Raw genomic sequence first — 25,678 nt, 5'->3', positions numbered from 1 at the left:
ATTGATTCTTGAGTAAGCACATGTGCGTATGATATTTTCCATAGAATTAAGAATACAGTACATTGAATCATTAAGCGAATTAAGTATGTTACAGTGAATGATCCATCTCATCTTCAATGAGATCAGCCCTTGCTAAATTATCTACTTCTAGGTCTATGTTACCAAGAGGTAACGAAACAAATAAGTATATCCCACTATCAAATGTGTTGCTATATTGCTCAATAACTTCATCATCATCAACCACATTATTGTCCTCTTCTGTGTTTCCTTGAACATCCTCGCGAGGTTAATCTTGTACTATATCACACATATCATCCATTATGGTGTCATCATGTACATCATCATTAATTGTTGGATTGTCATCTGCTATCTCTATATCAGTAATATTACCATATATTAGTTTTGAACGATTAGATATAGGGATGACATACCACCATCGGTTATTGTTTGCCATTGGATGATACTCAACCTGTATTTGAAAAACAAAAGCAAGAAACTTAAATACTTATTACATTGTGTATATGTATCACATGTATACATATAAAAAAATTAGCTTTTACATATATACTTGCTCGCATTGTTGAGGTAGTACTAATGTGTCATTCTTGTTTTAGTAAAATTTTGTAGAGTCAATGATTACAAAACCACTTGGATGACGTCTGATTGTGCAATGCTCACCATTTGTTTTCACTTCTTTAAACCATTTCACATCCAGTACATATATAAAGAATCATCTTAAGTCAACCTTCAGAATATCTTGGATCAAGTCATAATAACCTTCCATGGTACCATTGGCATCCTCAAAGTGAGCAAGGACACCACAATCTTGGGTATTTCTCTTTTCATCTATACGTTGAGTTCGAAGATGTTTACCCTCACACCAAATAGCATTGAATAATGTGCACTAGTAGTAAAAGATTAAGATCAAACATGTCAATTTATTATATAAAATATAACTAGAAACAAATTAATTGATAGTATATCTCACCTTTGATAAGCAACCTCATGTGTATTCCCACTCTTCTTGAGTTATATTAATTTCCTCCTCTTTTTCCATTCTCTCCATTTCCTCATGTAACCAATCTATATCAATATGACGTGGGAGCGCATTAAGATGATTTGGAAATGAGACATTACATCTATATTTGGTGCGAAATGCTTGTCTTTTGCTTTTTCTTCTTGCCCTTGCTTCATTATATAGTGTCACCCATTTGCTCATTACATCACTATTGAGCACACAAAAACTATTTAACTTACGAAGTTCTTCTTTTGTTAGCACTTTAGTCATTCCTTTTCCTTGAGGTATTATAGAGGTCATCCTCAAGTCTTCATCATCTTTTCATAGTCATGGTTGAGAGGGGTCCACTTCAGCAAGATATTCAAAGATATAAACAAGGGATGATTGCACTAACCAACCCTCAGCCATGCTTCTCTCAAGCCGTGCTTTTTGCCTCACAAAATCTTTCTAGGTTTTCATGAAGTGCTCAAGAAAAAACATCCACCTTGCATAAACTGCCCCATAAAGTGCGATCTCATCAATCAAATGTACGAGTAAATGTAATTGAGTACTCAAAATGGAGCGAGGAAAAATTTTCTCCACCAAACAAACCACCTCAACAAATAATACTCGAGCATCTTGCAATGTGTTTGGATCAATTTCCTTCGAGCTCACGTATCTGTCAGGATGTATTTGATAATTGTTTATTTTTGTGTAGAAATTCAAAGAGGTTCACTACATGATGTATACAATATATAATGAAAAAATACAATGTATGCACACCTTACAAGCTCTCCCATCTTGTAAATGATATCACGTACATCTTTGGATACACAATGGGATATGCTAGTAGGAAGTACGAACTGAATGTAAATAATATTCATAGATCAAATGATTAGTTGAGAAAAATTTCATTATACCCCAAAGTTTACACATAGTTACTCCACTAATTACTATATTCATGGTTAGAGATATCCTTACTTGAATCATTTTGTGCCAATCGTGGGACTTAAAACCAGATAGTTACTCCACACCTCTTTTCTTTTTCTTTATGAAGGCTCCCTTGAGACATCTCATACATCCTGTGGGTGTTCAAAAGCTACATATCTGTTCCTTCACTATTTTTTCCTCGTTCTTTGATAGTATCCAAGGTGCATGGAGTAGCTCAATCTTTCCTTTGGGTCCAATGCGAGACTCGTCTCATGGACCAATGTTGCGTAAATCCTCCCTTACATGACTGAATCACAAGCCCCTATCAAGTGATCCCATAATGTAGATACAACATTTTTGAATATGTGCATGGGGTCCAACAGGTGATTGATTTTGAGTTCAGTCCAATACGAAAGATGAAAAAATATAGAGAACCTAAGAAACAAACAATATATTATGTAAACAATTCATCATGCTAAATACTTTAAAGTCAATCGAGAGAAATATACATCTTACTGACTCATGCCGAGTGGAGGGTGGCTGTTGGCATTAATCCATCTCTCCTTCCAATCTCAAATGGTTAGAGATTGTGGAGTCATTCCATTAGTAGGGAGAACATATTTGGGATGGTCAATAGGAAGAAATCGATGATGATTGTCGTAGATAACCTTCTTTAAGCGTGCCGGCTTAGAGGAAACTAGAGAGAGACCACAAATAAGACATGCATGATATCTTGATGTGGTTAAACCTGAACAAACAAGTGAATTAATAACATGCAATTGATTCAAGTCTTGAATTTCCACTACAAGATATAGACCTTATAGCGACGTTTAAAGCGACGAAAATACAAACAACAAAATTTGCCCCCGTCGTCGCAAAAAGCGTCGTTATTGACGACGCCATGGAATCGTCGCTATTTGCGTCGCTATATGCGTCGCTATTTGCGTCGCTATATGCGTATAGCGACGCAAATAGCGACGGTTACAGAGAATTTGCGACGCTGATAGCGACGACAATAGCGACGCCTGCAGTAAATTTGCGACGCAAATAGCGACGGTAACAGAGGAAAAAAAAATTTTGTGGCATAGCACTGTGTGCTGTATGAGAGCCATACAAAATAGTTTCTGCACTGCTGCATACAAAGCGTTTGCAAACAAAAAGAATCTATACTGAAATCATAAAACTGATAGATGAAATAAATACATGATATCGCATAAAATGCGATTGGTACAATCATAAAACAATATCACTAATACATAGAAAATGTCTACATAGATCGGGCGACTAAAAACTAAAGGTATGTGAGTGCTAAGGATCCGAGGGCGAGCTACAAATCGTCGTCCCCCGAAAGCTCGTCCCTCTGCAAAGGAGCATCAAACGGATTCTGCAGAAAAAGAAACAACATATCAATCCACCATACAATAATGCATTCAAATATCTCATGGTAACTACGGACATGAAAGATGAGAGACTTACTGGGCCACCGCGTCTGTACAATCGGTCGATCAATGATCTGAGACCGTGCCTCTCTGCATATTGAGTCTCAAGGCCTTGCGGATCACGATTTGTAATGGAGTGCTGCAAAGAAAACAAAATGCTAACTGTTAGAAATATGATTGTCAGTACAAATAATATCTCAAAAAAACAAATAAGCAAAACAAAAGAGAAACTTACAAAGTCCTCCAAATATGTCCTGTGGCCGCCACTCCCAAGATGATGTACCGATCCGGCCTCGATTCGTGCCCTCGCCGCCTCCCGCTGCTGACTCCAACGTCCTGGCGAATTTGTAGCCTCCTCCCTCAGTCGGCGCCAGTCCTCTACATCTAACCACTCGGGCTTTGGAGCCCCACTCTTGATTGCCTTGCGTGCGTCGGATCGTCTATGTGACATGTATGCACGCATGCAATCCATCATCCAGCCCGTAGAGAATCTATCCACTGCGGCTGGCACCGGGAACTCCTCATGCAAGGATGCTACTATGTACTCCTTGCTCCCCTCCGGTATGTTCCTCCAATGATCCAGGACGTTGTGCCGAAAAACTTGTTGGCACAACTCCCTCATGCGAGCTATCACCCTCCTCCCCTCATCATTCATGATGATAGCTCCTGACCTGCCATCCACTAGGTATCCATAATCCCTAGGAGTGTGCCTCGTATGGGCCCTCTCCCATCTCCGTCCACGCTCCTGGGCATATCCAGGAGACCCCTGAACATCCGGTGTACCGACGGGGGTACCCTCTCCCGGAGTGCCACTGAAAGGGGTGCCACCAGAGGGGGTGCCACCAAAAGGAGTGCCACTAGAGGGGGTGCCACCAAAAGGAGTGCCACCAGAGGGGGTGCCACCAAAAGGAGTGCCACCAAAAGGCGTGACATCTGCCGACGGCTGCGCAAAAGCCGGAGTAACTGGAGTGGACGTCCCCACAGGTGTGACAAATCCTGGAGGTGACCGAGCTCTAGCTGAACGACAAGACGGAGACACCGCGTCCGTGTCTCCACAGCAGCACCCCCCTGATCCTCCTGCAGTCGCAGTCCCTCCCTCTGGCCCAAGTCACGAGCGTCGAGATCGTCTGCTCGAAGCTGAAGCATCTGATCGCACTGAAGCTGATCTAGCAGAGCGCCCTGACGAAGAACGAGACAGCTCCTGATCTGCTATCTCTCTGAATCTCGCGAGCTGATCTGGAGACATACGTGCCATCATCTCCTGAAACTCCTCATCGCTCATCCCTCGACTCATCTTGAAAATAAAGATACCTGCAGAGATAAAAAATAATGTTAGAATAATCAATTGAAACTATACAAAGCGCATTAATATAAATCATTTTTGAAAAATCCATCTTAAAATGCATATCTTATCTACCTTTATGGAAGATCTAAACAACGAATTGAGTAATACAATTCTCCAAGAATGAAGTATTCTATGGTCCCATGTTAATCTCCTGACATAACTCTGCATACACTGGAAGGTCGATAGACATGTCACCACAAAAGAACGAGTCTGCCTCGTTCTCAAAAAATTCTACGACTTCTGTATTTCCATCATTGTTAGCCGATGCGGGCTCCAAGCTTGCGGTGGCCTCCACCCCTTGTAATTTCGATCCCTCTATTTGCATATATTCTTCATCTATGCCTGGAACATCGCTTTGATCGTATACTCTCGCACCTCTAGGAGTTGAAGGTATAACATACCACCATCGAGGTTGTCGGGGATTTGGATAGAAGATTACCTGTTCACAAACACTTACAAACCGTCTTCAAATCATTGTGACATAAAGCATGTCGTATTACAATTAGCAAGCAAATGACTAGAAGATTACCTGTTCACAATGTGCCGGCAACACAAAGGTGTCGCGCAAATCCATCCATTTTTTTTCGGAATCTATTTCGAGAAATCCAGATGGACCTCGTCGAACCGTTGCGCCAGCTCCTCCAAGTACCACTTTGAACCACTGCACATCGAATATTATCATGGAGAAGCTACGGTAATCCACCGTAATAATACTTTGCAAATTCCCAAAATACTCCATCTCATCCACAACCGTGTTCGGATCCGTTGCTCGTCGCCGGCTCTCTTGCTCAAACCTTGCCATGACACCACAGTCCATTGTGGAGTGCATTTTGTCAATACGCTCCACCCGAAAATGCCGTCCGCGCGACCACGCTGCACTATATATTTTGTACTGCACATTGAAACACTCAAATTAGATGTAGCAAACAAATTCAGATACGACACATTCTAAACCCCTCATTACCTTTGGACTACATCCCCTCGAGAACTCCCACTCCTCCATTGAGACCTCTGCCCCTTCGCTGGATGCTGCGATCAAGGCTCCATGCAACCATCGTGTTGACATAAACCGCGGCATCTCCTCCATGCCTTCGGGATATCGAATCGGTCGGTGACGCGTACTGCGTCGGAATTCAGCTCGCGCTTCCTCTCGATCTTGCCTTGCAATCTGATACTTGGCGAGCCACGTCTCCATGGAGGCATGGTGCAACATACAAAAGCGATTCACTTTCTCTTCCATTGAGGCATCCATTCTTTTTTCTACCCCATTTCCAACCACCACATCTCCAGTCAGCCTGTCATCGTCCTTGAGCGTCCATAGCATTTCATTGTCTGGTTCCACCGTTGGTAGCCATTGTGAGATATGCACTAATGCCTCTGACACCAACCAACCCTCCGCCATGCTACCTTCCGGACGAGCTCGTTGTCGCACAAAGCCTTTCAGGGTTTTCATGAAGCGCTCCAGGAAGAACATCCATCGCGTATGGACAGGTCCGGCAATCTCCACTTCGTCCACAAGATGCACAAGAAGGTGAACTTGTATCGTGAGCATGCTAGTGGGCAGGTATTTCTCAAAGAGACAGACCGTCTCAACTGCTCCCCGCCTTGCGGATTCAATAGAGGACGTCTTAATCTCTTTCTGTGAGATCCATTGCACCAAAGTCGACAGCTTGTAAATGGCCCCGCGAATTTCTGGAGTTAGGCATCCCGCGATCGCGATCGGTAGGACAAACTGCCACAAATGAGAAAGCATTAAGAATAATGGTCACTTTTCAAATTTCAAAATGTCCACGCTTATTAAAATCCCGGAAAGTCATGCATCGTCCACATGAGAATGGCTCGAATGTTGGCTGACCGCCGACCATCGCGCCTGCTCATATCTTGCACCGTGACCCCCTCCTCCCACAAAATCTTAAGCTCATCGACTAATGGACGAAGATACACGTCCATATTTTTTACTTTGTAGCGGCCCGGGACGAGCAAGCTAAGGATGAGATGTCCTTTCTTCGTAGAAAGCCATGGAGGAATGTTGTAGTTGACAAGCACTATAGGCCACACACTGTAAGAAGTCGAGCGCAGACCGAATGGGTTCACACCATCCATGGCGAGACCGAGCCGAAGATTCCTTGGCTCTCGCGCAAAGCCTGGGAAGGTAGAGTCAATGTGGCTCCATGCGCGCGAATCTGCTGATATTCGTTGCACTCCATCCGTAGACCTATTCTGCACATGCCACGTTGTCAAGCTTGCCATGGCAGACGTGCGAAACATGTGGTTTATGCGGGGGATGAGCGGAAAGTGTCTGAGGACTTTTTGAGGGATGGTCTGCCCTTGCAAGTCCTGTCGATACCTGTGAGCACCACACTTTGGACATGTCTCCATAGTCTCGTATTCATCTCGAAACAATATGCAGTCGTTGATACATGCATGGATGTTATTGTAGTCCATGCCAAGCTTCCGTAAAACATGTCGTGCATCATCACGAGACTCAGGCATGGTGTTTGCAGGTGGCAATATATGATATTTCAATAACCTGAAAACATCATAAAACACCTTGAAAAATCCATCCATATTTACAATAATACTGTTTAAAAAAAAAACAATGAAGTCTGTATGCAAGGTACCTGAATAACTCAGTCACACTCGTATCGCTCCAACCGTATTTCGCTTGCACACTTAAGAGTGCAAGCAATGTCTTCAACCGAGATACTCGGCACCCATCATATAATGGTATGGATGCTTCCTCTCTAAGCGGGTCAGATGTCTCAACATCCATGGGAATCAATGCATCGATCATTGCCTCCATCTCAGGCTCCAAGATTGTAGGCAAGTCGGGAAGGTTGTCTGTCTCCTCTGGCATTGACGATATAGATGGGCCTTGCGAGTGGTCTATTGGCTCCTGCCATCCATCCATCTCACGTCCACGAACTCTTCTAATTGGCCGCAAAGGGTGCACTCCCCCTTGGGTCGAGACATCACCCCCCTGGACACAAAATTTGCCAACAAGACCCAATCTTATTGTGTATGGTTTTCAATTAGCTTGAGAGTACAATGCATGAAAAATGCTAACTTGAAAATACCGTTTGCTGAAAATCTGCAATCGCCTGATCAATAATCTCAGGTTGAAACTCGCCAAATCGTCGTACGTGTTCTATAGACAATCGGCGTTTTCGTCTAATTGCCAACTTGCATTGAGAGCAAGGACATGGGACACGCTGATTAAGATACGACTTGCGGTCTTGAACAATAGGACCTTCTTCGTTTGCCATCTTATCTACATTACAGCAAACGAGGCTTAAATGGATAGCTTTTTGGAGATGTACGTCAACTTGCAAGTTGACCATAAACCTTGCATTGTATATAGTAGTCGAGAGATTTTCCGATGTTATATCTCGGCCTTGTATCATGCTCAACGATTTGTTTGTCCCGGTAGATAATTTTTTGTTATATCTCGGCTTTGAGTATAAGTAATCCATTTTAAAATTAATGCGCGCCATCTATGAAATTTTACAACTATAGTAATAAAATTTATTTCAATCAATTCTACTCATAGTCATAAGACCTGAGAGAAATTATCCTATACTCAATTTAAGGGATCTCCACTTCTATAACAATAATTTTGGGTTAATTTTGATGAAGTACGTGGCCGTATGCAAAGCACATTGCATACCATTATCGATACGTATATTATCTTAAATTTCATTCCCTTCCCTCTCCCTCTCCCTCTCCCTCACCCTCTCCCTCTCTTTCTCTCACCCTCTCCCTCACCCTCTCGTTCTCTTTCTCTCCCTCTCTCATTTCCTCCCTCCTCCTCCCTCTCCCTCTTTCTCCCTCTCCCTCTCCCTCACTCCCTCGCTCCCTCTCCCTCCCCCTCCCTCTTTCTCTCCCTCTCTCATTTCCTTCCCCTCCCCCTCCCTCTCCCTCTCCCTCTCCCTCTCCCTCTCTATCTCTCTTTCTCTCTCATTTCCTAAACAAGCAAAAAATAAAGTGATTTAAACATCCTCCAAGCAAAAGGGAGAGGGAGAGATACAATGCACTCTCCCTCTCTTTCTCTTTCTATCCCTCTCTCATTTCCTTCCCCTTCCTATCCCTCTCACTCTCTTTCTCTCTCATTTCCTCTCCTAAACAAGAAAAAAATAAAGTGATTCAAACATTAAACAAGCAAAAGGGAGAGGGAGGGAGAGAGAGAATGCACTCTCCCTCCTTCTCCCTCTCTTTTTCTTTCTCTCCCTCTCCTATTTCCTCCCCCTCCCTCTCCCTCTCCCTCTATTTCTCTTTCTCTTTCTTTCCCTTTCCCTCTCCCTCTCCCTCTCTTTCTCTCTTACTCTCTCGTTTCCTCTCCTAAACAAGCAAAGAAGAAAGTAATTTAAACATTAAACAAGCAAAAGGGAGAGAGAGAGAGAGAGAATGCACTCTCACTCTCTTTCTCTCCCTCTCCCTCTCTTTCTCTCCCTCTCTCTCCCTCTCCCTCTCCTTCTCTTTCTTTTCCTATCCTAAATAAACAAAAGAGAACGATTTAAACCTTCAACAAGTAAAAGAAAGAGAGAGGGAGACTCACCAATGAGATATGGCGAGCGTGGGCGGCTTCTCTTTGCAACGAGGGCTCCTCCTCTCCTTCGCGAACAACGACGGTGGCGGTGGCGGTGGCGGCGGCGGCGGCAACAAGTCTCTTCCTCCTCTTCTTTCACAAAGCCTTGGCTCTCTCCCTCGCTCTCGCTCTCAAAAGGCGAAGAAAACAAAATGAAAACGGCGCTCTGGTTTCGGCCGCGCTTTTTTTCCCTGCGGCGTCGCTATATGCGTCGCTATTGCGACGCAAATAGCGACGCATATAGCGACGCAAATAGCGACGCATATAGCGACGCCAATAGCGACGCCGATAAACGCCGTCGCTAATCGGCGTCGCTATTGCCCCAGTCCCTTGTAGTGTTCAAATATAGAGTTATATACATGTACCTGAACACTCTCCATATCTTGGAAAGTCATGCATGGTCCACAACAACATAGCCTTCAAAGTGAAATCTCTAGAGGATGCAGATGCACTTGTATCTTGCACCTCAATACCTTCCCACAATATTTCTAACTCTTCAATCAAAGGCTCTAAGTAAATGTCCATGTTTTTTACCTTGTGCTTTCCAGGAATCAAAAGGGACAACATTACATGTCCCTTTTTAATTGCCATGGATGGAGGAATATTATAATTCACCAATACCACTGGCCATACACTGTATGATGTGCTTTTGATGCCAAATGGATTGATTCCATCCATATCTAAACCAAATCTCAAATTTCTTGGCTCTTATTTGAAAACGTGCCACAAATTGTCTATATGTTTCCATGTCGGTGTGTCTGTAGGAATTCTCTATTTTTCATCACTTGAACGATGACTAGCATGCCATCATATGACTTATACTTGAACAGAAGTTGAATATGTGGAATAATCAGAAAATGTCGCAAAACCTTACGAGCTACATCCATTGACTTCATCTCCACTTCGTATCTTGATTCACCACAAACAGGACACTCTCGTGCGAACTCATGAATCCCACGAAATAAGACACAATGATTGACACATGCATGGATCTTGACATAATCGAGGCCTCCCAGAGATGTCAAGTAATGTCTTGCTTGCTCTCTCTTAGTTGGCAATTTGTTTCCTTTTGGAAGCATTTGTGATAATAACCTACATATATTTTTTAAAGTGAGTTAAAAAACCACCAACATATATTTGTGTCTGATTTCAAAATAGAACAATTAATATTATGATTCATAAGCCAAACTGAATTGATACCTACTTCAATAACGCATTCAAACTGACATTACTCCATCCATAAATTGTTTGCAAGTTAAGTATCTCGAGGGACGCACGAAGAACGGAGTATGTACAACCTTCATACAATGGAGTAGATGACACTACGCATAGTGGATTATCTGGCTTCGTCGAGTGACCTTCTCCCCAAACCGGTTGCCAAAATAGATCGTTTACCATGCTATCCAAAATCTCATCCTCTACAACTTGATGGGGCATTTCATGAGGGCTACTATCATGGTCTTCTGTCTCCACTCTTCTTGAAGACTCTGCCTCCTCGTGTCGACATTTTGCAGCCTCTCGACGCCCGGGAGGGAGCATCTAAGGATGTGGCACCACATCCTGCTCAACCACAAAAGGGAGTTACATGTACGTTGATATATATTTCAAACATAGACTAGAAATCTTAGTGTTAAAAACAATGAATACTGGTGATTTTTCTCGGTCCCATTCTCCATGCATGCTGAGGTGTGACATTGCAACTCGACGTACACCCTCGACAACGATCACACATGCATTTAATTTTTCGTCGTAGCCATGCATCTCGATTATGAAGACATAATGTTTCATCCTCACTTGAGGATGTGCTCGTTGACTCATCAGTATGCACCGCACTAGGTGATGAGGACGATATGATTAAACCTAATTCATGACAACATCAAATTTGTTATTAATATGTTTACATAAAAACTTCAAGGTGTATTAAATATTCTAAGATATTCAGTTTTAAATACAAAACTTATCATAGATACATAAAAACTTATGATAAGGACTTACTATCAAAACTTATCTTAAATACAAAAACATATGATAAAAACGCAAGCGCGCTAAATGCGTGTCTATGCCTGTGTTTATTTACGCGTCTATGTTTGCATTTATTTACGCGTCTAAATCCGTGTCTATTAGCATGTTTACGTAAACATAGACGCGCACATACACGCAAAAATAGGCGCAAACATCAAAATTCAAAAGATACAAGTGATTTCTTTTCAAACTGTGTCTTTCCTATGTTTTTTGTGTGTTTTGAAGCTCGAGTTCAGCCGACGTGCAGTCTACCTCTACTACTCTCTTCATGACTCACATCCTCATGACTTACCTCTCTTTCACTTCAAAGAGACAAGAAGGGAAAGAATACAGCTAAAGAGAAGAAAGCCAAGGAGAGGAAGAAAGAGAGAACAGAAGAGAGGAGAACAAGAGGAACAAGAGGCAAAGAGAGGAGACAACAAGCAGCAAGCATCAAGGGAGAACAACTCACCAAGGAGAGGAAGAAGGGGAAGGAAGCAACGCCACCACCCGTCCACACCAAAGACCCAAGGTGAGTCCTCTCTCTCTCTCTCTCTCTCTCTCTCTCTTTCTTCCTCCCTCCCTCTCTCTCTCTTTTTGTATTAGAATCTTTCTTTTTATGAATTTGAAGCTTTTATATCACAAATAAATCACGGCAGTTGTCGAGTTGAGAGCGGCCGACTTAGCGCGTTTGACAGTGCGTGTAGATTCTAGAGCAGACGCAGATATAGACACGCAGCTGTGTTTGCTGTTATCACGTCTACAATCACGTCTCTAAGCGTGTCTATTCTGTATCCCAAACGTGAGAATACACGCGCTCTGCTCAAAAGCTTTAACTTCAGGGTCGCGTCTGAGAGTGCGTCTATTCTGCATCCTAGACGTGAATATACACGCACTCTGCTTAGAAGCTTTGACTTCAGGGAAGTGTCTAAGAGCGCGTCTATTCTGCATCTCAGACGCGAATATACACGCGCTCTGCTTAGAAGCTTTGACTTCAGGGAAGTGTTTGAGAGCGCGTCTATTCTGCATCTCAGACGCAAATATACACGCGCCAACTCTGATTAAAAAAACAAGTTTTTATTTTTGAAATTGTACAAACATGTTACACAATAGTACAGTTTACACAATATTGCAGTTTAGCAAATTTGTCTTATTCTTGTATTTTGTTTGTAGATGTCGCATCCTGGTTTATCTAGAAATGACCTAGATTTGGAGCTCATGAATGATACATTGGTCTTGTTCAGCAAAGGGGTCAATGCTTTTTTTGGAGGTTTTCCTAGTTAGGAAGACTTCATGGGAGAGATGACTAGACACCTTGGCCGCTCTCCCACAACAGACGAGGTGTTCAGTGTCATGTTTGAAATGCATCTGGCGTCTTTGCCTGGCATTGCTTCCCAAACACCGAATGTCCAAACTCCGATTTGCAGGTACTCCACGTGCAGCGCCTGTACATACATCGACTGAAGCACAAGCGTCAATCGACACACATGTATTTGCGGAAGCACGTGCATCCAGCAAGGCAGAGGGTAGTCTACATAGAGGGAGGAGGGAGAGTCGAGGGGGAGGACGAGGCTTGTGTGGGGGTTTCATAGGAGCTGGCGAGCGATCACCCTCACTAGAAGATCACGTAGAGGAGCTTGTACACCAGTACTATAGAGTTACAAGTACTGGTAGCATCTTCCATGATGATGAAGGAAGGGATGTAATGGCGTACATGAGGAGCGTCGTGCATGCGACGACGCATAAATATTGTTTCATTTACTTCAAGAATAAAAAAAGCGGCTTGTGGCAAGAGGTGTTGAGGGCAGTCCATAGGAGGTACCCAAATCCTGAGGGTCAGTGATTCTCGGATGATTGGGGACGTACAAAAGTGAGGGATTTACTTCACAACAAAAGATCCCACCTCATGATACGCACCAGGGAGTCACTGCGGAGACAAGAGGAGGGGCGTGGAGCCTATAGCCAATCACCTATGTGCCACCACATAGAGTGGAAGAAAGCCAAGAAGAAAGCAGCAAAGAAAGTGAAGAGTCACCAACACATAGAGGTGCGACGCATCCAAATGGAAACTATGGGATTGTCGCATTACGGATCGAGCGGTAGAGAGTCGTGGGAGACAGAGTTTGTAAGTATATTTTGATTTCTAGTTTTTTAAAATTTATATTTTTTAAAATTCTTTATATAATTTGTTCTAATACATTGTGTCTCATTATTGTTTTGCAGACTACTATCGTTGGTAGGATATCTACTCCTAGAGAGGTACGTTACCATCGAGGCCATAACCGCACAGCCACATGGCTTCACTTCCATGAGGAGGGTCTCATCACTGAGGAGCAATACAACCGGGCTATGAGGATTGGACAGCTAGAGGACGTATGCTTTTCTTACTTTCCTATTAATTATAACTTTTTCCTTGCAATTGTACGTAAGCAACCTTGATCTTTTGTGTGTGTAGACGAACCCCGATGTGGAGCATAGTGAGGAGGGGGATAGTGACGCCAGTAGTGATGGTGGTGCTAGTGAAAATGTTTCTTCTTCAAATTCGTAGAGGAGCACCATACCTCCTCTATGGCCTACAGCTTGTGGCCACGCTTTAGGTCACAAGCACTTAAACTCCCCATATAGATGCGTTTTATATATAATGAATACATGGATTTTTATTTTCAATTCTCATGCCTTCAGATCCATTGTGTTTTTCCCAAATGCACAATTTTCAATTGCATCTAAGAGGCCTTTTTGTTGTAGTGTACCATGAGTAAACTTGATTTTCAAATTTGTTTTTTATTGATACTTTATTTGTCATCTTGACTCTAGATATCACATGGAACTCTTGCAATTTTTGTCATACCATGTAGAAGACGTGCATAAGAGAAACTTTATCCATTCACATGGTTTGCACCATCAAGAGTAAAGTGCATAGCACTTTATATTTAAAAGAACATGATTACAAAGGTGGCTGGATTCTAGAAAGCTATAATTACATGCATCATAAATCATTCCGATTATCATTGTCCTTTAAAAAGTGTATACGTGAAGTCTAATCATGCATTTGGTACATGGATATACCAAATGCACTTTATTATAATTTAAACAAAATATCTAGCATAACATAAACAATCCAACATAAAGTGAGTTATATGAGTATGGTAATCAATTAGTTTTCAAGCAACATGGGTGATAATATGAAATACATTAGATACTCTAAATAAATACCACCTTCCCTACAAAACACCCAAGGTCAATTACTATTAAGAAACCATCCCTATCATGGACACTCAAATCCAATTAATGAAACACATAGTATACATATTCCACATAGTTTCAATATCCCTAATTTTAGGCAATGCCCTTTGAAATCAAGGATCTTGATATGGATACATACTTTCTCCTTAAATTTTAGGCATCCCTCGCTTATGTAAAGTATTTATGAGTAGGTACGTCTAGGTACATCAATTCCTTGCACCCCTTAAAATGTGAGTTCATCACATGAATTCAATGGAAGTGATGTTTAAAATGTATTTTGTAGACCATTTTTGGATACAAAATGGTAGCATTTGATAGGTATTTTCAGAATTTGAATAGGAAAGGGTGTGTGTTTAATCATGATAATTTTAGAAATAAGTGAGTTTTAAATTTGGCATTGACCACACATGATAGTAAGGTTACACATAGTGAACCTCTTGGTATCAAGTCATTACAAAAAGGAACTCCTTATGCCTAGCATTTTTGGTATCATTATGTTGAATCCCATATGTAGATCCAATATAAGTAAAACCATCATTTTCACTTTTACAATAGCACATAATCTCTTTTCAATCTAATGAATGCTTAAGAAAAGTAGAAGATAAGAGAGGCATTCAAAGTAAGATAATACGAGTTTGACATTTAATTGAGTAATTTAACTATTTAGGAACATATAGAAAGTTATCATTAGGTTTAATTACAAGTGACTATCTTAGTTGGTTATCATTAGGTTTAATTACAAGTGACTATCTTAGTTGGTGGCATCAAGTCTCTTTGCAAGACTAAACATACTAAGTTGCATGATTGAAAATTAGAGATTCTTCTAATTTTAGAATAGCATGTTCACTTTTCTAAAAGGGAGAAAATTCCTTCAACTTATTTAGTGACATGCATGATATATAAATCAAATGAGGTGTTTTTCTACAATTTGTACAATCAACATCTATGCAAGTAATATTCATACGTGTACTTCCTCATATGATTGACATTATATTATACAGAAAGGTGATCCACAAGTCATTCAACAATGCTTCTTTGCTATTTATTGAGACTAATAAATGAGAGTAGATAAGTGAATATTTCAAAAAAAATCTAAATAATTAATAAATAATATGTTAAGGTTTGGTGCATATCATGGGCTATATGTAAGTTATAGCTTTAAAAACTAGAATAGAGTTTGAATCAATACTTTCTAATAGCTTTGCATATGGGTTATAAGTCAACTGTGGGTTGATTATAGCTTTGAGTATGGTCTGTATGTAAACTATTTCTTTAAAAATTAAAATAGGATATGAGTAAATACTAGTTTACTGTAACTTTTCCTATGGCCTATGGCCTATAGGCAAACTATTGGTTTAGAATCGGTATTATATAATGCTATAAGAAAACTAGTAATTTAATATAAAACATATAATTGGGTTAATATTACACAATTAATCCAAGTAAGATTTCTTGAGTGGAAAAATCCAAGGGAAATTCACCAATTTGACATTTCTATTAAAACCTCAAGGAAGCCATATAATTTAATTGCAAGGATGTCATATATACATGTACTTCCTCTAGGTTTATCACCTAGGCTCTCTCGAATCCACCTCATAGCAAAAGTTTCTCGCCATAGCCCATAAGGATCGACTTGAATCCATGTTCCTATTTTGACACTAAAGTCACCTATCAACTTGACTAGCATAAGTCCTTGAGCTATTGTGTTCATAAGTCAACTCAAACTGAAGTAGCTCAATGCTGCACTTAGTTTATAGTGAGTGAGAAATGAGAGAAGCAATATGTGTCACCCCTCTATACATAGAGTATACTCTCGACTTTGTTTCCCTAAAAGGGCATTGATCGGGATCTAAGACAATACACTACATAGTCATGCAATTGACCACTCCCTCAATCTAATATCTAATATCTTGAATAGGAATTCTTGGCTCACTGGGACCACCCATTCATAGGACGAATCCATCGAGGATCTCTTCCTCCCACTTTCCTTGGAGTTTCCTTTTAGTTATCTAATTATCCTATCACAGTTAGGTTTAACATCCAAAGAGAGCTTCCTTAATTAGCCATTAAACACTCGTTCCTTCACGTAAATTATGTGACAAACACAAAAACAATATCAAAGTAATCTTCTAAAAGAAGTTATAAAATAATGTAATTTTCTTGCACCTTCTTCGGGGTATAATGTCAACATGACATTCCGTCCCTTACTTCGAGACTCGTGTCCAATCTCAAGCACATGATCCACAAATTTTTCCTTATCTAGTATCAGGCCCCTTTAAGAAGTCCATCATAGGTCACATAGGGGTTGGGCATGATGCCAGGAGGCATATTCCACGGTGGATTCTGTGAGTTTTTTATTCCATGGTGGATTATGTGAGGTTTGCGGTGGATTTTGTAAAACTATATTTATTTGCCGGGGCTTGTACACAAGGTGGATTCCTTGTGCGAGAAGTTAACGGGGATGCCTATCCTTTTCAGGTGTCATGTTAATTTAATGTGCATGTGAGTGATTCCATGGCGGGTGATTCCCCAACCATGCAAGGTTATAGGCTGAAGTTAAAGCAAGCTTTATCCCCAACCATGCAAAGAAATCATGAGCTTCATCTGTATCTAGTTCACCCCTATCTACTACTATAATTTTTCCCACAGAGCCATATCGACAAAAGATCTCTTCTAAGAGAAAAGTACACACACCATTTGTTGTCTTAGTACGTAGAGCTCTCTCTTCCTCTTGATTAGTCAAGTTTTCATACGAGCAAGCACAAGATATCTCATTTGCTAAAGACCTATAGGCATCGTGACTAAATCCACCACCCACTTAAAATGAAGAGACAATGGATATGTGGGTTGCAATCCATCCCGATGTCTCACAAATGAATGCATTTGACATGTCGTACATGTTTCCACAAAGTGAGAAACATCCTTATACATACCCTGCCACCAATATCTTTATTTGATCTTTACAAAAGTACCCCAAACACCTTTATGACTAGCCCATAAGCTTTCATGAAATTCTTGCATAACATTTACTTGTGAAGCTCTGTCACCCAAAATTCGCAATGGCATACCCTGTTTCCTTTTAGCATGTTTCCATAAGTATCCATCTTTTAAGAAAAACCCATAGGCTTTTCTCTTGATCTTCTTAAACTCCTCATCTAACCATTCATCTCTCTTTGTTAATGTGCTAAGGTATTGACCAATTCTCAGCCACTCTCCTACATATTTGTCTTCTAGAAACACTTCTACACAAGATGCAAAACATCTAAACTGTCTTCTTTTTATTGTCCAAGCTTCTGATAATGCTGTAGAAACACCTTACACTGCTAAATTCACTCTTATAACATCATTTTCAGCTGCAAGAAAGTCATCTTCTTTCTCCTCATCCATCATCCCATCTTCATTCTCATAGCATGCTTGAGATAACATGTCTGCCAACTAGGTTATCTCTTCCTGCAATATGCTGAAATTCAGGGTTCAAAGATTTGATGTATGCAATCCACCAGAGCATAGCAATGTCTGGGGTAGCACAACTAGTAATCATACCCAATATCGGCAAACAATTTGTCTCAATGACTACATGAGCACCCATAAAATACTCCTTATCACATTTAAGGGCTGTCACAATTCCCCATAATTCTCTTTTAACCTGTGGTTACCTTCTTTGTCATTCCGTCAATACTTTAGCACCAAATCGATTTGCATATCTTTGCCCTTCCTCATCTTCTTGCCCAAGTTCCCATCCAATTCCGATTGTGCTTGTATAAACAGTAATAATGATAGGATTTCCATGTGAATAGTCAGCCTTTCTCAATGTAGGATCAGATTTTAAGAGTTGCTTCAATTTCTTCATTACTTTTTGATGCTTCTTTTCCCAATGAGATCTATGACCTTTCCTTAGAAGCTGATATAGAGTATCAGCTACATGTGCAAAGTGAGAAATCCATATAAAATAGAACAGACATGGTCCCAAGAATCTATGCACCTCTGATACATTCCTGCATACATCTTGCATTCTATCAATCCCGTTGATTCGGGTTTTTTACAAACCACATTTTAACCAAAATTTTTGGCCAAAACCCCTATCAAGAGCCTTACCATATCACTTTGGGTTTACTCTTCAAGCACTAGGTATGCTGCATTGCTTCTAGATTATGATAACTCTAGCAAATGGGGGAAACAAGTTCTTAGAAGGGATGTCAATGTAAAGGATAAAAGAGATGGTTATCTTAGTGAAGATGGAAATGGATTATACCTAGGAGTTGAGTGAGTGCATAGATGTTTCAAAGGACTAGCCTCCAACTACATGTGGATTCCGCCTGCATCACAAAGATTTGGAATCTATCACCATCATTAGAGGACACGTCACCCTAGTACACAAGTGAATATCCACATCATGGTGTTATTTGGATCTTACACAAAATCTTACAAGCATGGACCCCTTGTGTCACATGCTTATCTGTATTTATATATATATATATATATATATGGGAGACTAAAGTCAAAGCAGCTTTTAGAAGCCATTTTTTATCATCTAAATAACTCCCAAGGAAAATCGAATTTCAAGAAAAATTCCCACATAACCCAATCAGTTTCGACCTGTCTACAGAGTTGCAGAAGAAACTTTTTTCAGATTCTTCACCGATTTGAAGTTACGAAGGTGCAGACTACTGGCTACATGCAAATTTCTTCTCTCTTTCACCACATCAACTTTCCATTCTATCCTTCTTGTAAATATATTATAATAATGTGCTTTGGGCACCCACCTCTTGTAATCTAGCTCCCTTTCTTTATTTTTTCTATCACCACCCTTGGCTTCTTGCATGATGACCAAGGTGGAGACTTGTCCCATCCACTATTCTCTATATTTTTGAAGATGCCATACATCATCTAGGATTATGTTAATCAAGAATATTAGCTTAATCTAATCCCTCATGGAGGCTATATAAAGAGCCCATGGAGAATGGGAAACAATGACAAGGAGAATGAGAATGAGAATGACAAGCACATGAAAGCACTCTAGAATACTCTCATGCTCGTCTATCTCTTTGAGGTAAGCTATCAGTGAGTTCTTTTATTATGTAGCATAATGGCAAGCTTCCTCTACCTCTTCTCCTCTTGTCTCCCTCTCCTCTCATCTCTCTCTCTCTCTCATATTTTAATATGGTGTCTAGTACATCTTGTAAATTTGTGTCTTGGTTCTTTTGATTCTTTTTGAGAAAAGGGATGTCCTAGTCCATCCTCCCTTTGGCTAGGTGGTGCCCTTTTTTAGTTCTCTTAGTGAGGATTGGAGGTTGGATGGGTAAGAGGAAAGGGTAAGAGGCATGTAATGTGTCCATTAGTATCATCCCGGACACGTCTTAGCAGTCCATCGGAAAGGATGTCTAGAAAGCTCCGCCCGGCACTCCCATGGAATACTACGGGGTTTGCGATCTAGGGCTTTCCGCGTCTGCCACGTAGCGGAAGTATTCTGGCCGTTCCCAGTTAGGATCGATCGGAATTAGGGTTTTTAATGAAATACATTGAAAAATCACAAATATTTTTAATGATAGTTTCGAAAAAAAATCAACAAAGCATATGTACAAAGAACCTGATCAACTCGGTCACACTCACATCACTCCACCCGTATTTTGCTTACACACTTAGGAGTGCAAGTAATGTCTTCAGGCAAGATACTCGGCAACCATCATATAATGGTATGGGTGCCTTCTCTCTAAGCGGATCAGAAGTCTCAATATCCATGGGAATCAATGCATCGATTATTGCCTCCATCTCAGGCTCCAAGTTTGTAGGTAAGTCTCAAAGGCTGCCTATCTCCTCTGGTATTGATGGTATAGATTGGGTAGTACCTTCCAAGTGGTGGTTGCTACACGTATACACATTGCCTTTGCAATGGGAGTGGTTAGTAAGTACATGGAAAACCCTAGCAAGAAGCATTGGAAAGCAGTGAAATCTATTATGAGATACCTCACGTGCACAAAGGATTTGTGCATCTTCTTTGGTAAGTAGGAGACATGTGTCATTGGATTTATGGATGTAGACTATGCTCAACATATGAGTCCACTATAGGGTATGTGTCTAACTTCACAAGGGGATCTATCTCTTGGATATCTAGGATGTAGAAGTGTGTTGCACTATCTACTATGGAGGCAGAGTATGTGGCTACCACTAAGGCATGCAAAGAGGACTTATGGCTGTCATGTTTGGTTGTTGAGCTTGGGATTACTCAAGTTCATGTCCTCCATTGTGATAGTCAAAGTGCTATCATGTTAGCATGGAACCCTATCTTTCATGTAAAAACGAAACACATATAGGTGAAGTATCATTTTATCAGAGAGGTACTTGACAGTAAGAGCATTGAGATGGTCAAGGTGAACATTGATGATAACCCTGCAGACCTTCTCATCTCACGAAAGGTCTTCCAATAGAGAGGCTTTTTGCCCATAGTCGTGGAAGATGATGGGTATTGGATAGGTATAGTCTCTTGAGCTTCATATATACATAGACTTATCTAATTCTTTTCCTCTACCTTTGGGCACATTGCCTTTAGGAGGGAGGTTGTTGGGATAAAGGGCAGTGCTCATGTTGGCTCGTAAGGGCCAGGCTGTACATAGTATATATACCTATCTAAAAATCATTATTGAGGTACACTCTTCAGTACTACAAATCTTGTGTCTGTATCTCTTCTCTCTCTCAACTTGCATCTCTACATAGAAGCTCCATTGTAGCTAACTCAACATAAGCATGTGGCTTTACCTTTACCCCAAAACTATGATGGGCTAAACGAGATAGTGTCTAAATAACCAAGTCTTCATGATTCAAATGGTATAGGACATAACTTTATTGTAGAAAAATTGAAAGATCTAAAGGTTGGATGTAATGGGTTTCTCTTGCCACCAAAAAGGGATTGTTCCATGTAGATGTTAGCAAAGCATGGAAAAGCTTTTACATTTTAGCCTACCAAAACTCATTGCGTGGATCCAACTGTTGTGGCTCCAATGTCAATCTTTATAGAGAAACATTTTCCATGGAATCTTAATCTATTCCTATGCCTTGTCCATACTTGCCTAAGGTGATAAAGCTCTTAAATGAGAAAATAGGGATGAATATTTTGAAGTCATCTTCAACTCCATACTATACTTGTGCTTGTTTACAGCCTCAAAGAAGAACGGGACATTGCATCTTATACAAGATATGTAGCCAGTCAACAAGGCCTCAAAAAGAGATTCAGGTATATGGACTATGTAGATGAGTTTGCAAAAGCCTTTGCTAGAAAGGCTATTTATTCCATGGGGATTAATACTCTACCTATGAAAAATATTAGCTTGCATTAGAGAACTATGCTATCACTTCAATGAAAACACCACTTGGCACGCATATCCATCCATAGGGGGGGGGGGGAATAACTCAATTTTCCACATGATGAATGTGATGCATAAGGTCTTGAGACATTATATCCCACACCTCATGATACCCTTTCTTAGCGATGTCCCTATTAAGGGCTATGAAGTGCAAGAAAAGAATAAGGAGTTGGATAATAGGGGTTATAGAATTTTTGTTACTGACCACATAACTGATTTTACGAGAAGATTTTGACTCACTTAGAGGAAGTGCATCTCACTCTATTGGGTGGAAAATCTATCTTTGGTGTTCACGAGGTACTAAGTGTATGAATATGTGTGGCCCCTATGGTCAAAAGCCTTCACCAGTTAAGATTGATGGGATTAGATGGATGTAGGAGGTATGCTCCAATGTATCAAAAGTTAGGAGGTTAATCTTCGATTTGATATGGATCCCTCATTTCACACATGTGGTTGAAAGCCTTTATCAATTATTAAAGGAAGGGGCAAAAGTTTCATTGGGGAAGGTAGCATACAAAGGCTATTTGAAAGCTAAAGAGGTTGGTGAATTTTGCACCAATCTTGAGGAAGGTGGATTATATAGATGGAAGGCCTACCATCTTGAGTGTTGCCCTAGTGGTATTGGATGGGTAGTGGGATAGGATGATGATAAAGGGAACATATATGCTATTAGATTCAAAGCAAAGCTGTTGAACAAGAGGCAACAAATTAGGTATCCACAAGTAAAGAGGGAGCTTTGGGGAGTGGTTATAGCTCTTAAATGTGATAAAAAATATTTTATGAGTGCTCATATAGTAGTGGAGAAATATTTTCTACATTTATTGGGTATCCCAACTAGTTGTGCTACTCTTGACATTGTCATGTTGCATTGGATAGCTTATATTAAGTCACTAAACCACCTTGATTTATAACATATTATAGGGAGGAATAACCAGTGGCTACTACGTTATTATGATCATGCTATAAAAATGAAGATGGCATGATGGATGAGTTTTTGCTTACTTAAAGAATCTTACTTATATTAATTTTACATTGACCTAAAGGAGTTATATCTAACTTTCTTTTCTTATAGATTAAGGAACTTTATTTTATTCTAAGTGAACAATACAAAAATAATATATAAGGCACATATATGATAATGGATTTTAAAGTATATCATAATATCAATCCAATGTATTTATTACATCAATCATTTTATTATAGTATTATAAAACACCAATTCTAAACCATAGTTTTCTTATAGGCTATATACAAAGCTATAGGCAACTTGTATTGAGTCCTATTATATTTTAATATTTAAACCGATAGTTTATGTATAGCCTATACTCAAAGTGATAGTAAATCCACCTTTGACTTTTAACTCATATGTAAATCTATTGGAAAGTATTGATTCAAGCTCTATTCTAATTAATCATTTACTTATAGCCATATGCAAAGCCATAATATATTATTATTTGATTATTAAAAAGTTAATTTTTGAAATTTGTAATTGTATGAAAAATGGATTATTCACTTATATGACTCTCTTCTATACCTTTTAATGAATATTGAATTCAATAAGAAGTCATGGGCCACCTTTTTATGTATAATATAATAAAATTCATGTGAGGAAGTATACATGTGAATAAAACTTGTACAGATGTTGTAAAAAATGAATTATTTAATTGATATATGGTGCATGTGGCTAAATAATTCGAAGGAATTTTCTTTCCTCTAGAATATTAAACATGTTACTCTCAAATTAAATGAATCTTCAATTTCAAACATTCCAACTTAGTATGTTTACAATATTGAAGAAACTTAATGCTAGAAATGAAGATAGTCACTTATATTGCAATGTAAGGACAACTTTTACACATGTTCTTAAGTGAATTACTCAATCAAATGGCATTCTCTTATTATCCTCCTTTGAATGAATTTCCTCTCCTCTATGTTTCTTGTCTATTCATGTGTTTTTAAAGGAGATAAACTAATATGGTAAAAGCAAGAAGGATGGTTTTGCTTATATTGGATGCACATGAGGCATAAATAGTTCCTTGCTCATGGCTTGATATCAAGAGATTCATTATATGTAAACCCTTACTATCATGTGCATTCAATGCCTAAATTAAAAATATGTTATTTGTAAATAGATCATGATTAAAACACACCCATCTTCTATTCAATGTTTGAATATACACATCAAATGCTACCCTTTTGTATGTAAAACAAGTCTAATTTTTAATTTCAAGGATCCTTCTACTCAATCCACATGATAGACTTACATTTTAATGGGTGATTACTCTAATGAGGACTTGATGTGCCTCAATGCACTTACATACAATCTTTTACACAAGAGATACCGAAAATTTAAGGAGGAAATTTTTTTGCATATAGAGAATCTTGATTTCAAAGGGCATCTTTTTCATTTAGGGATACTAAAACTATGTGGAATATGTATACTTTGTCTTCTTGCAATTGCCTTTGAGTACACAAGATAAGAATAGTTTCATATAGTAAGTGATCTTTGATATTTTATAGGGAAGATGCATGCATCTATATATGGTATCTACTACATTGCATAATATCACCCATGTCTCTTGAAACTTGAAGGAATCCCATGCTCATACTTGCTTTTCCTTGGATTTTTTATTTGGATCTAAATATTAGTTATTTATAATAAATTGAATTTGGTGTACATTCCATTTGTCAAATGCATAACTGAACTAAATATGTACACTTTTTAAAGAAAAATATCATTTGTAATAACTTATGGTGTATGTTGTCATATCTTTTTAGAATCTACTCACGTTTATAATGACCTTGAACCAAATGCAAAACAATGTGTTGTTTTATTCAACACACTTCACTTTTGATGATGCAAACCATGTGCATGAATAAAAGATTCTCCTATGCATGTCTTCTACATGGTAGGACCAAATCTGCAAGAATTCCATGTGATATCTAGTTGTCGTGGCAAATAAAGTATGCAATTGAAAATGAATTAGCTAAACATCTAGTATACTCATGGTGTAATTTCATGAATGATTGCAAGTATTTTATATTGTAACACTTTGTGTTTCATACCTTCCTAGATACACAGTTTTTCAAATGTGTTTCATGTGTTATGTGCTAGGTTTTGGATATAATTTTTGTAAGCATTTATGTCCATAAACATTGATATTGATGACTTGACGTGTTTTGAAATTTGTGCTATATACTCAATATAAATACTATCTCATTTGGGTTCCTCACCTTCTCTTGATTTTTTAAATCTTTGGATTTGTGAGCATTGCATATATGGAAAGCATACATTTTCAACCCATAAGAAAAACTTAATGAGCCACTTGACTTAATACATAGAAATATATGTGGGCCTATGCTTAAAGGGGGATTTAAAAAAGCAAGGCCTCGATTTGGAGTTTTTTCATAATATTTTCCAAAACTTGGAGTTTTTCAATGTATTTGCCAAAACTTGGAGTTTCTTCACAAAATTTATAACTTTATGAGGATAATCTTGTTACCAATATTTAAAATGTGTATTAAACAAGCAATTCGAGGGACCATTTTTTTCAAACTCCCAAAATATATCAAAGAGATAAAAATGATCAAATTTGGGTTTCTACCACACATCTCAAAAAGTACCCTTATCAATCAAACTAATCTCTAAAATAATGAGTCAATCCAAACAAAACATAAAAATAATTCAATGTAGGAAAATATAATTATTTCTCTTGTAACTATTTAGGCATATTATGAAAGCCATTTATATATAACTATTATATAGTATCGATATGTGGA

Source organism: Lygodium microphyllum, chromosome 14 (genome assembly GCF_053477565.2).
Source record: "Lygodium microphyllum isolate KBCC chromosome 14, Lygodium_microphyllum_v1.1.10, whole genome shotgun sequence".
In the NCBI taxonomy this organism is placed as follows: Eukaryota; Viridiplantae; Streptophyta; class Polypodiopsida; order Schizaeales; family Lygodiaceae; genus Lygodium; species Lygodium microphyllum.
This window is presented reverse-complemented; position numbering follows the sequence as displayed.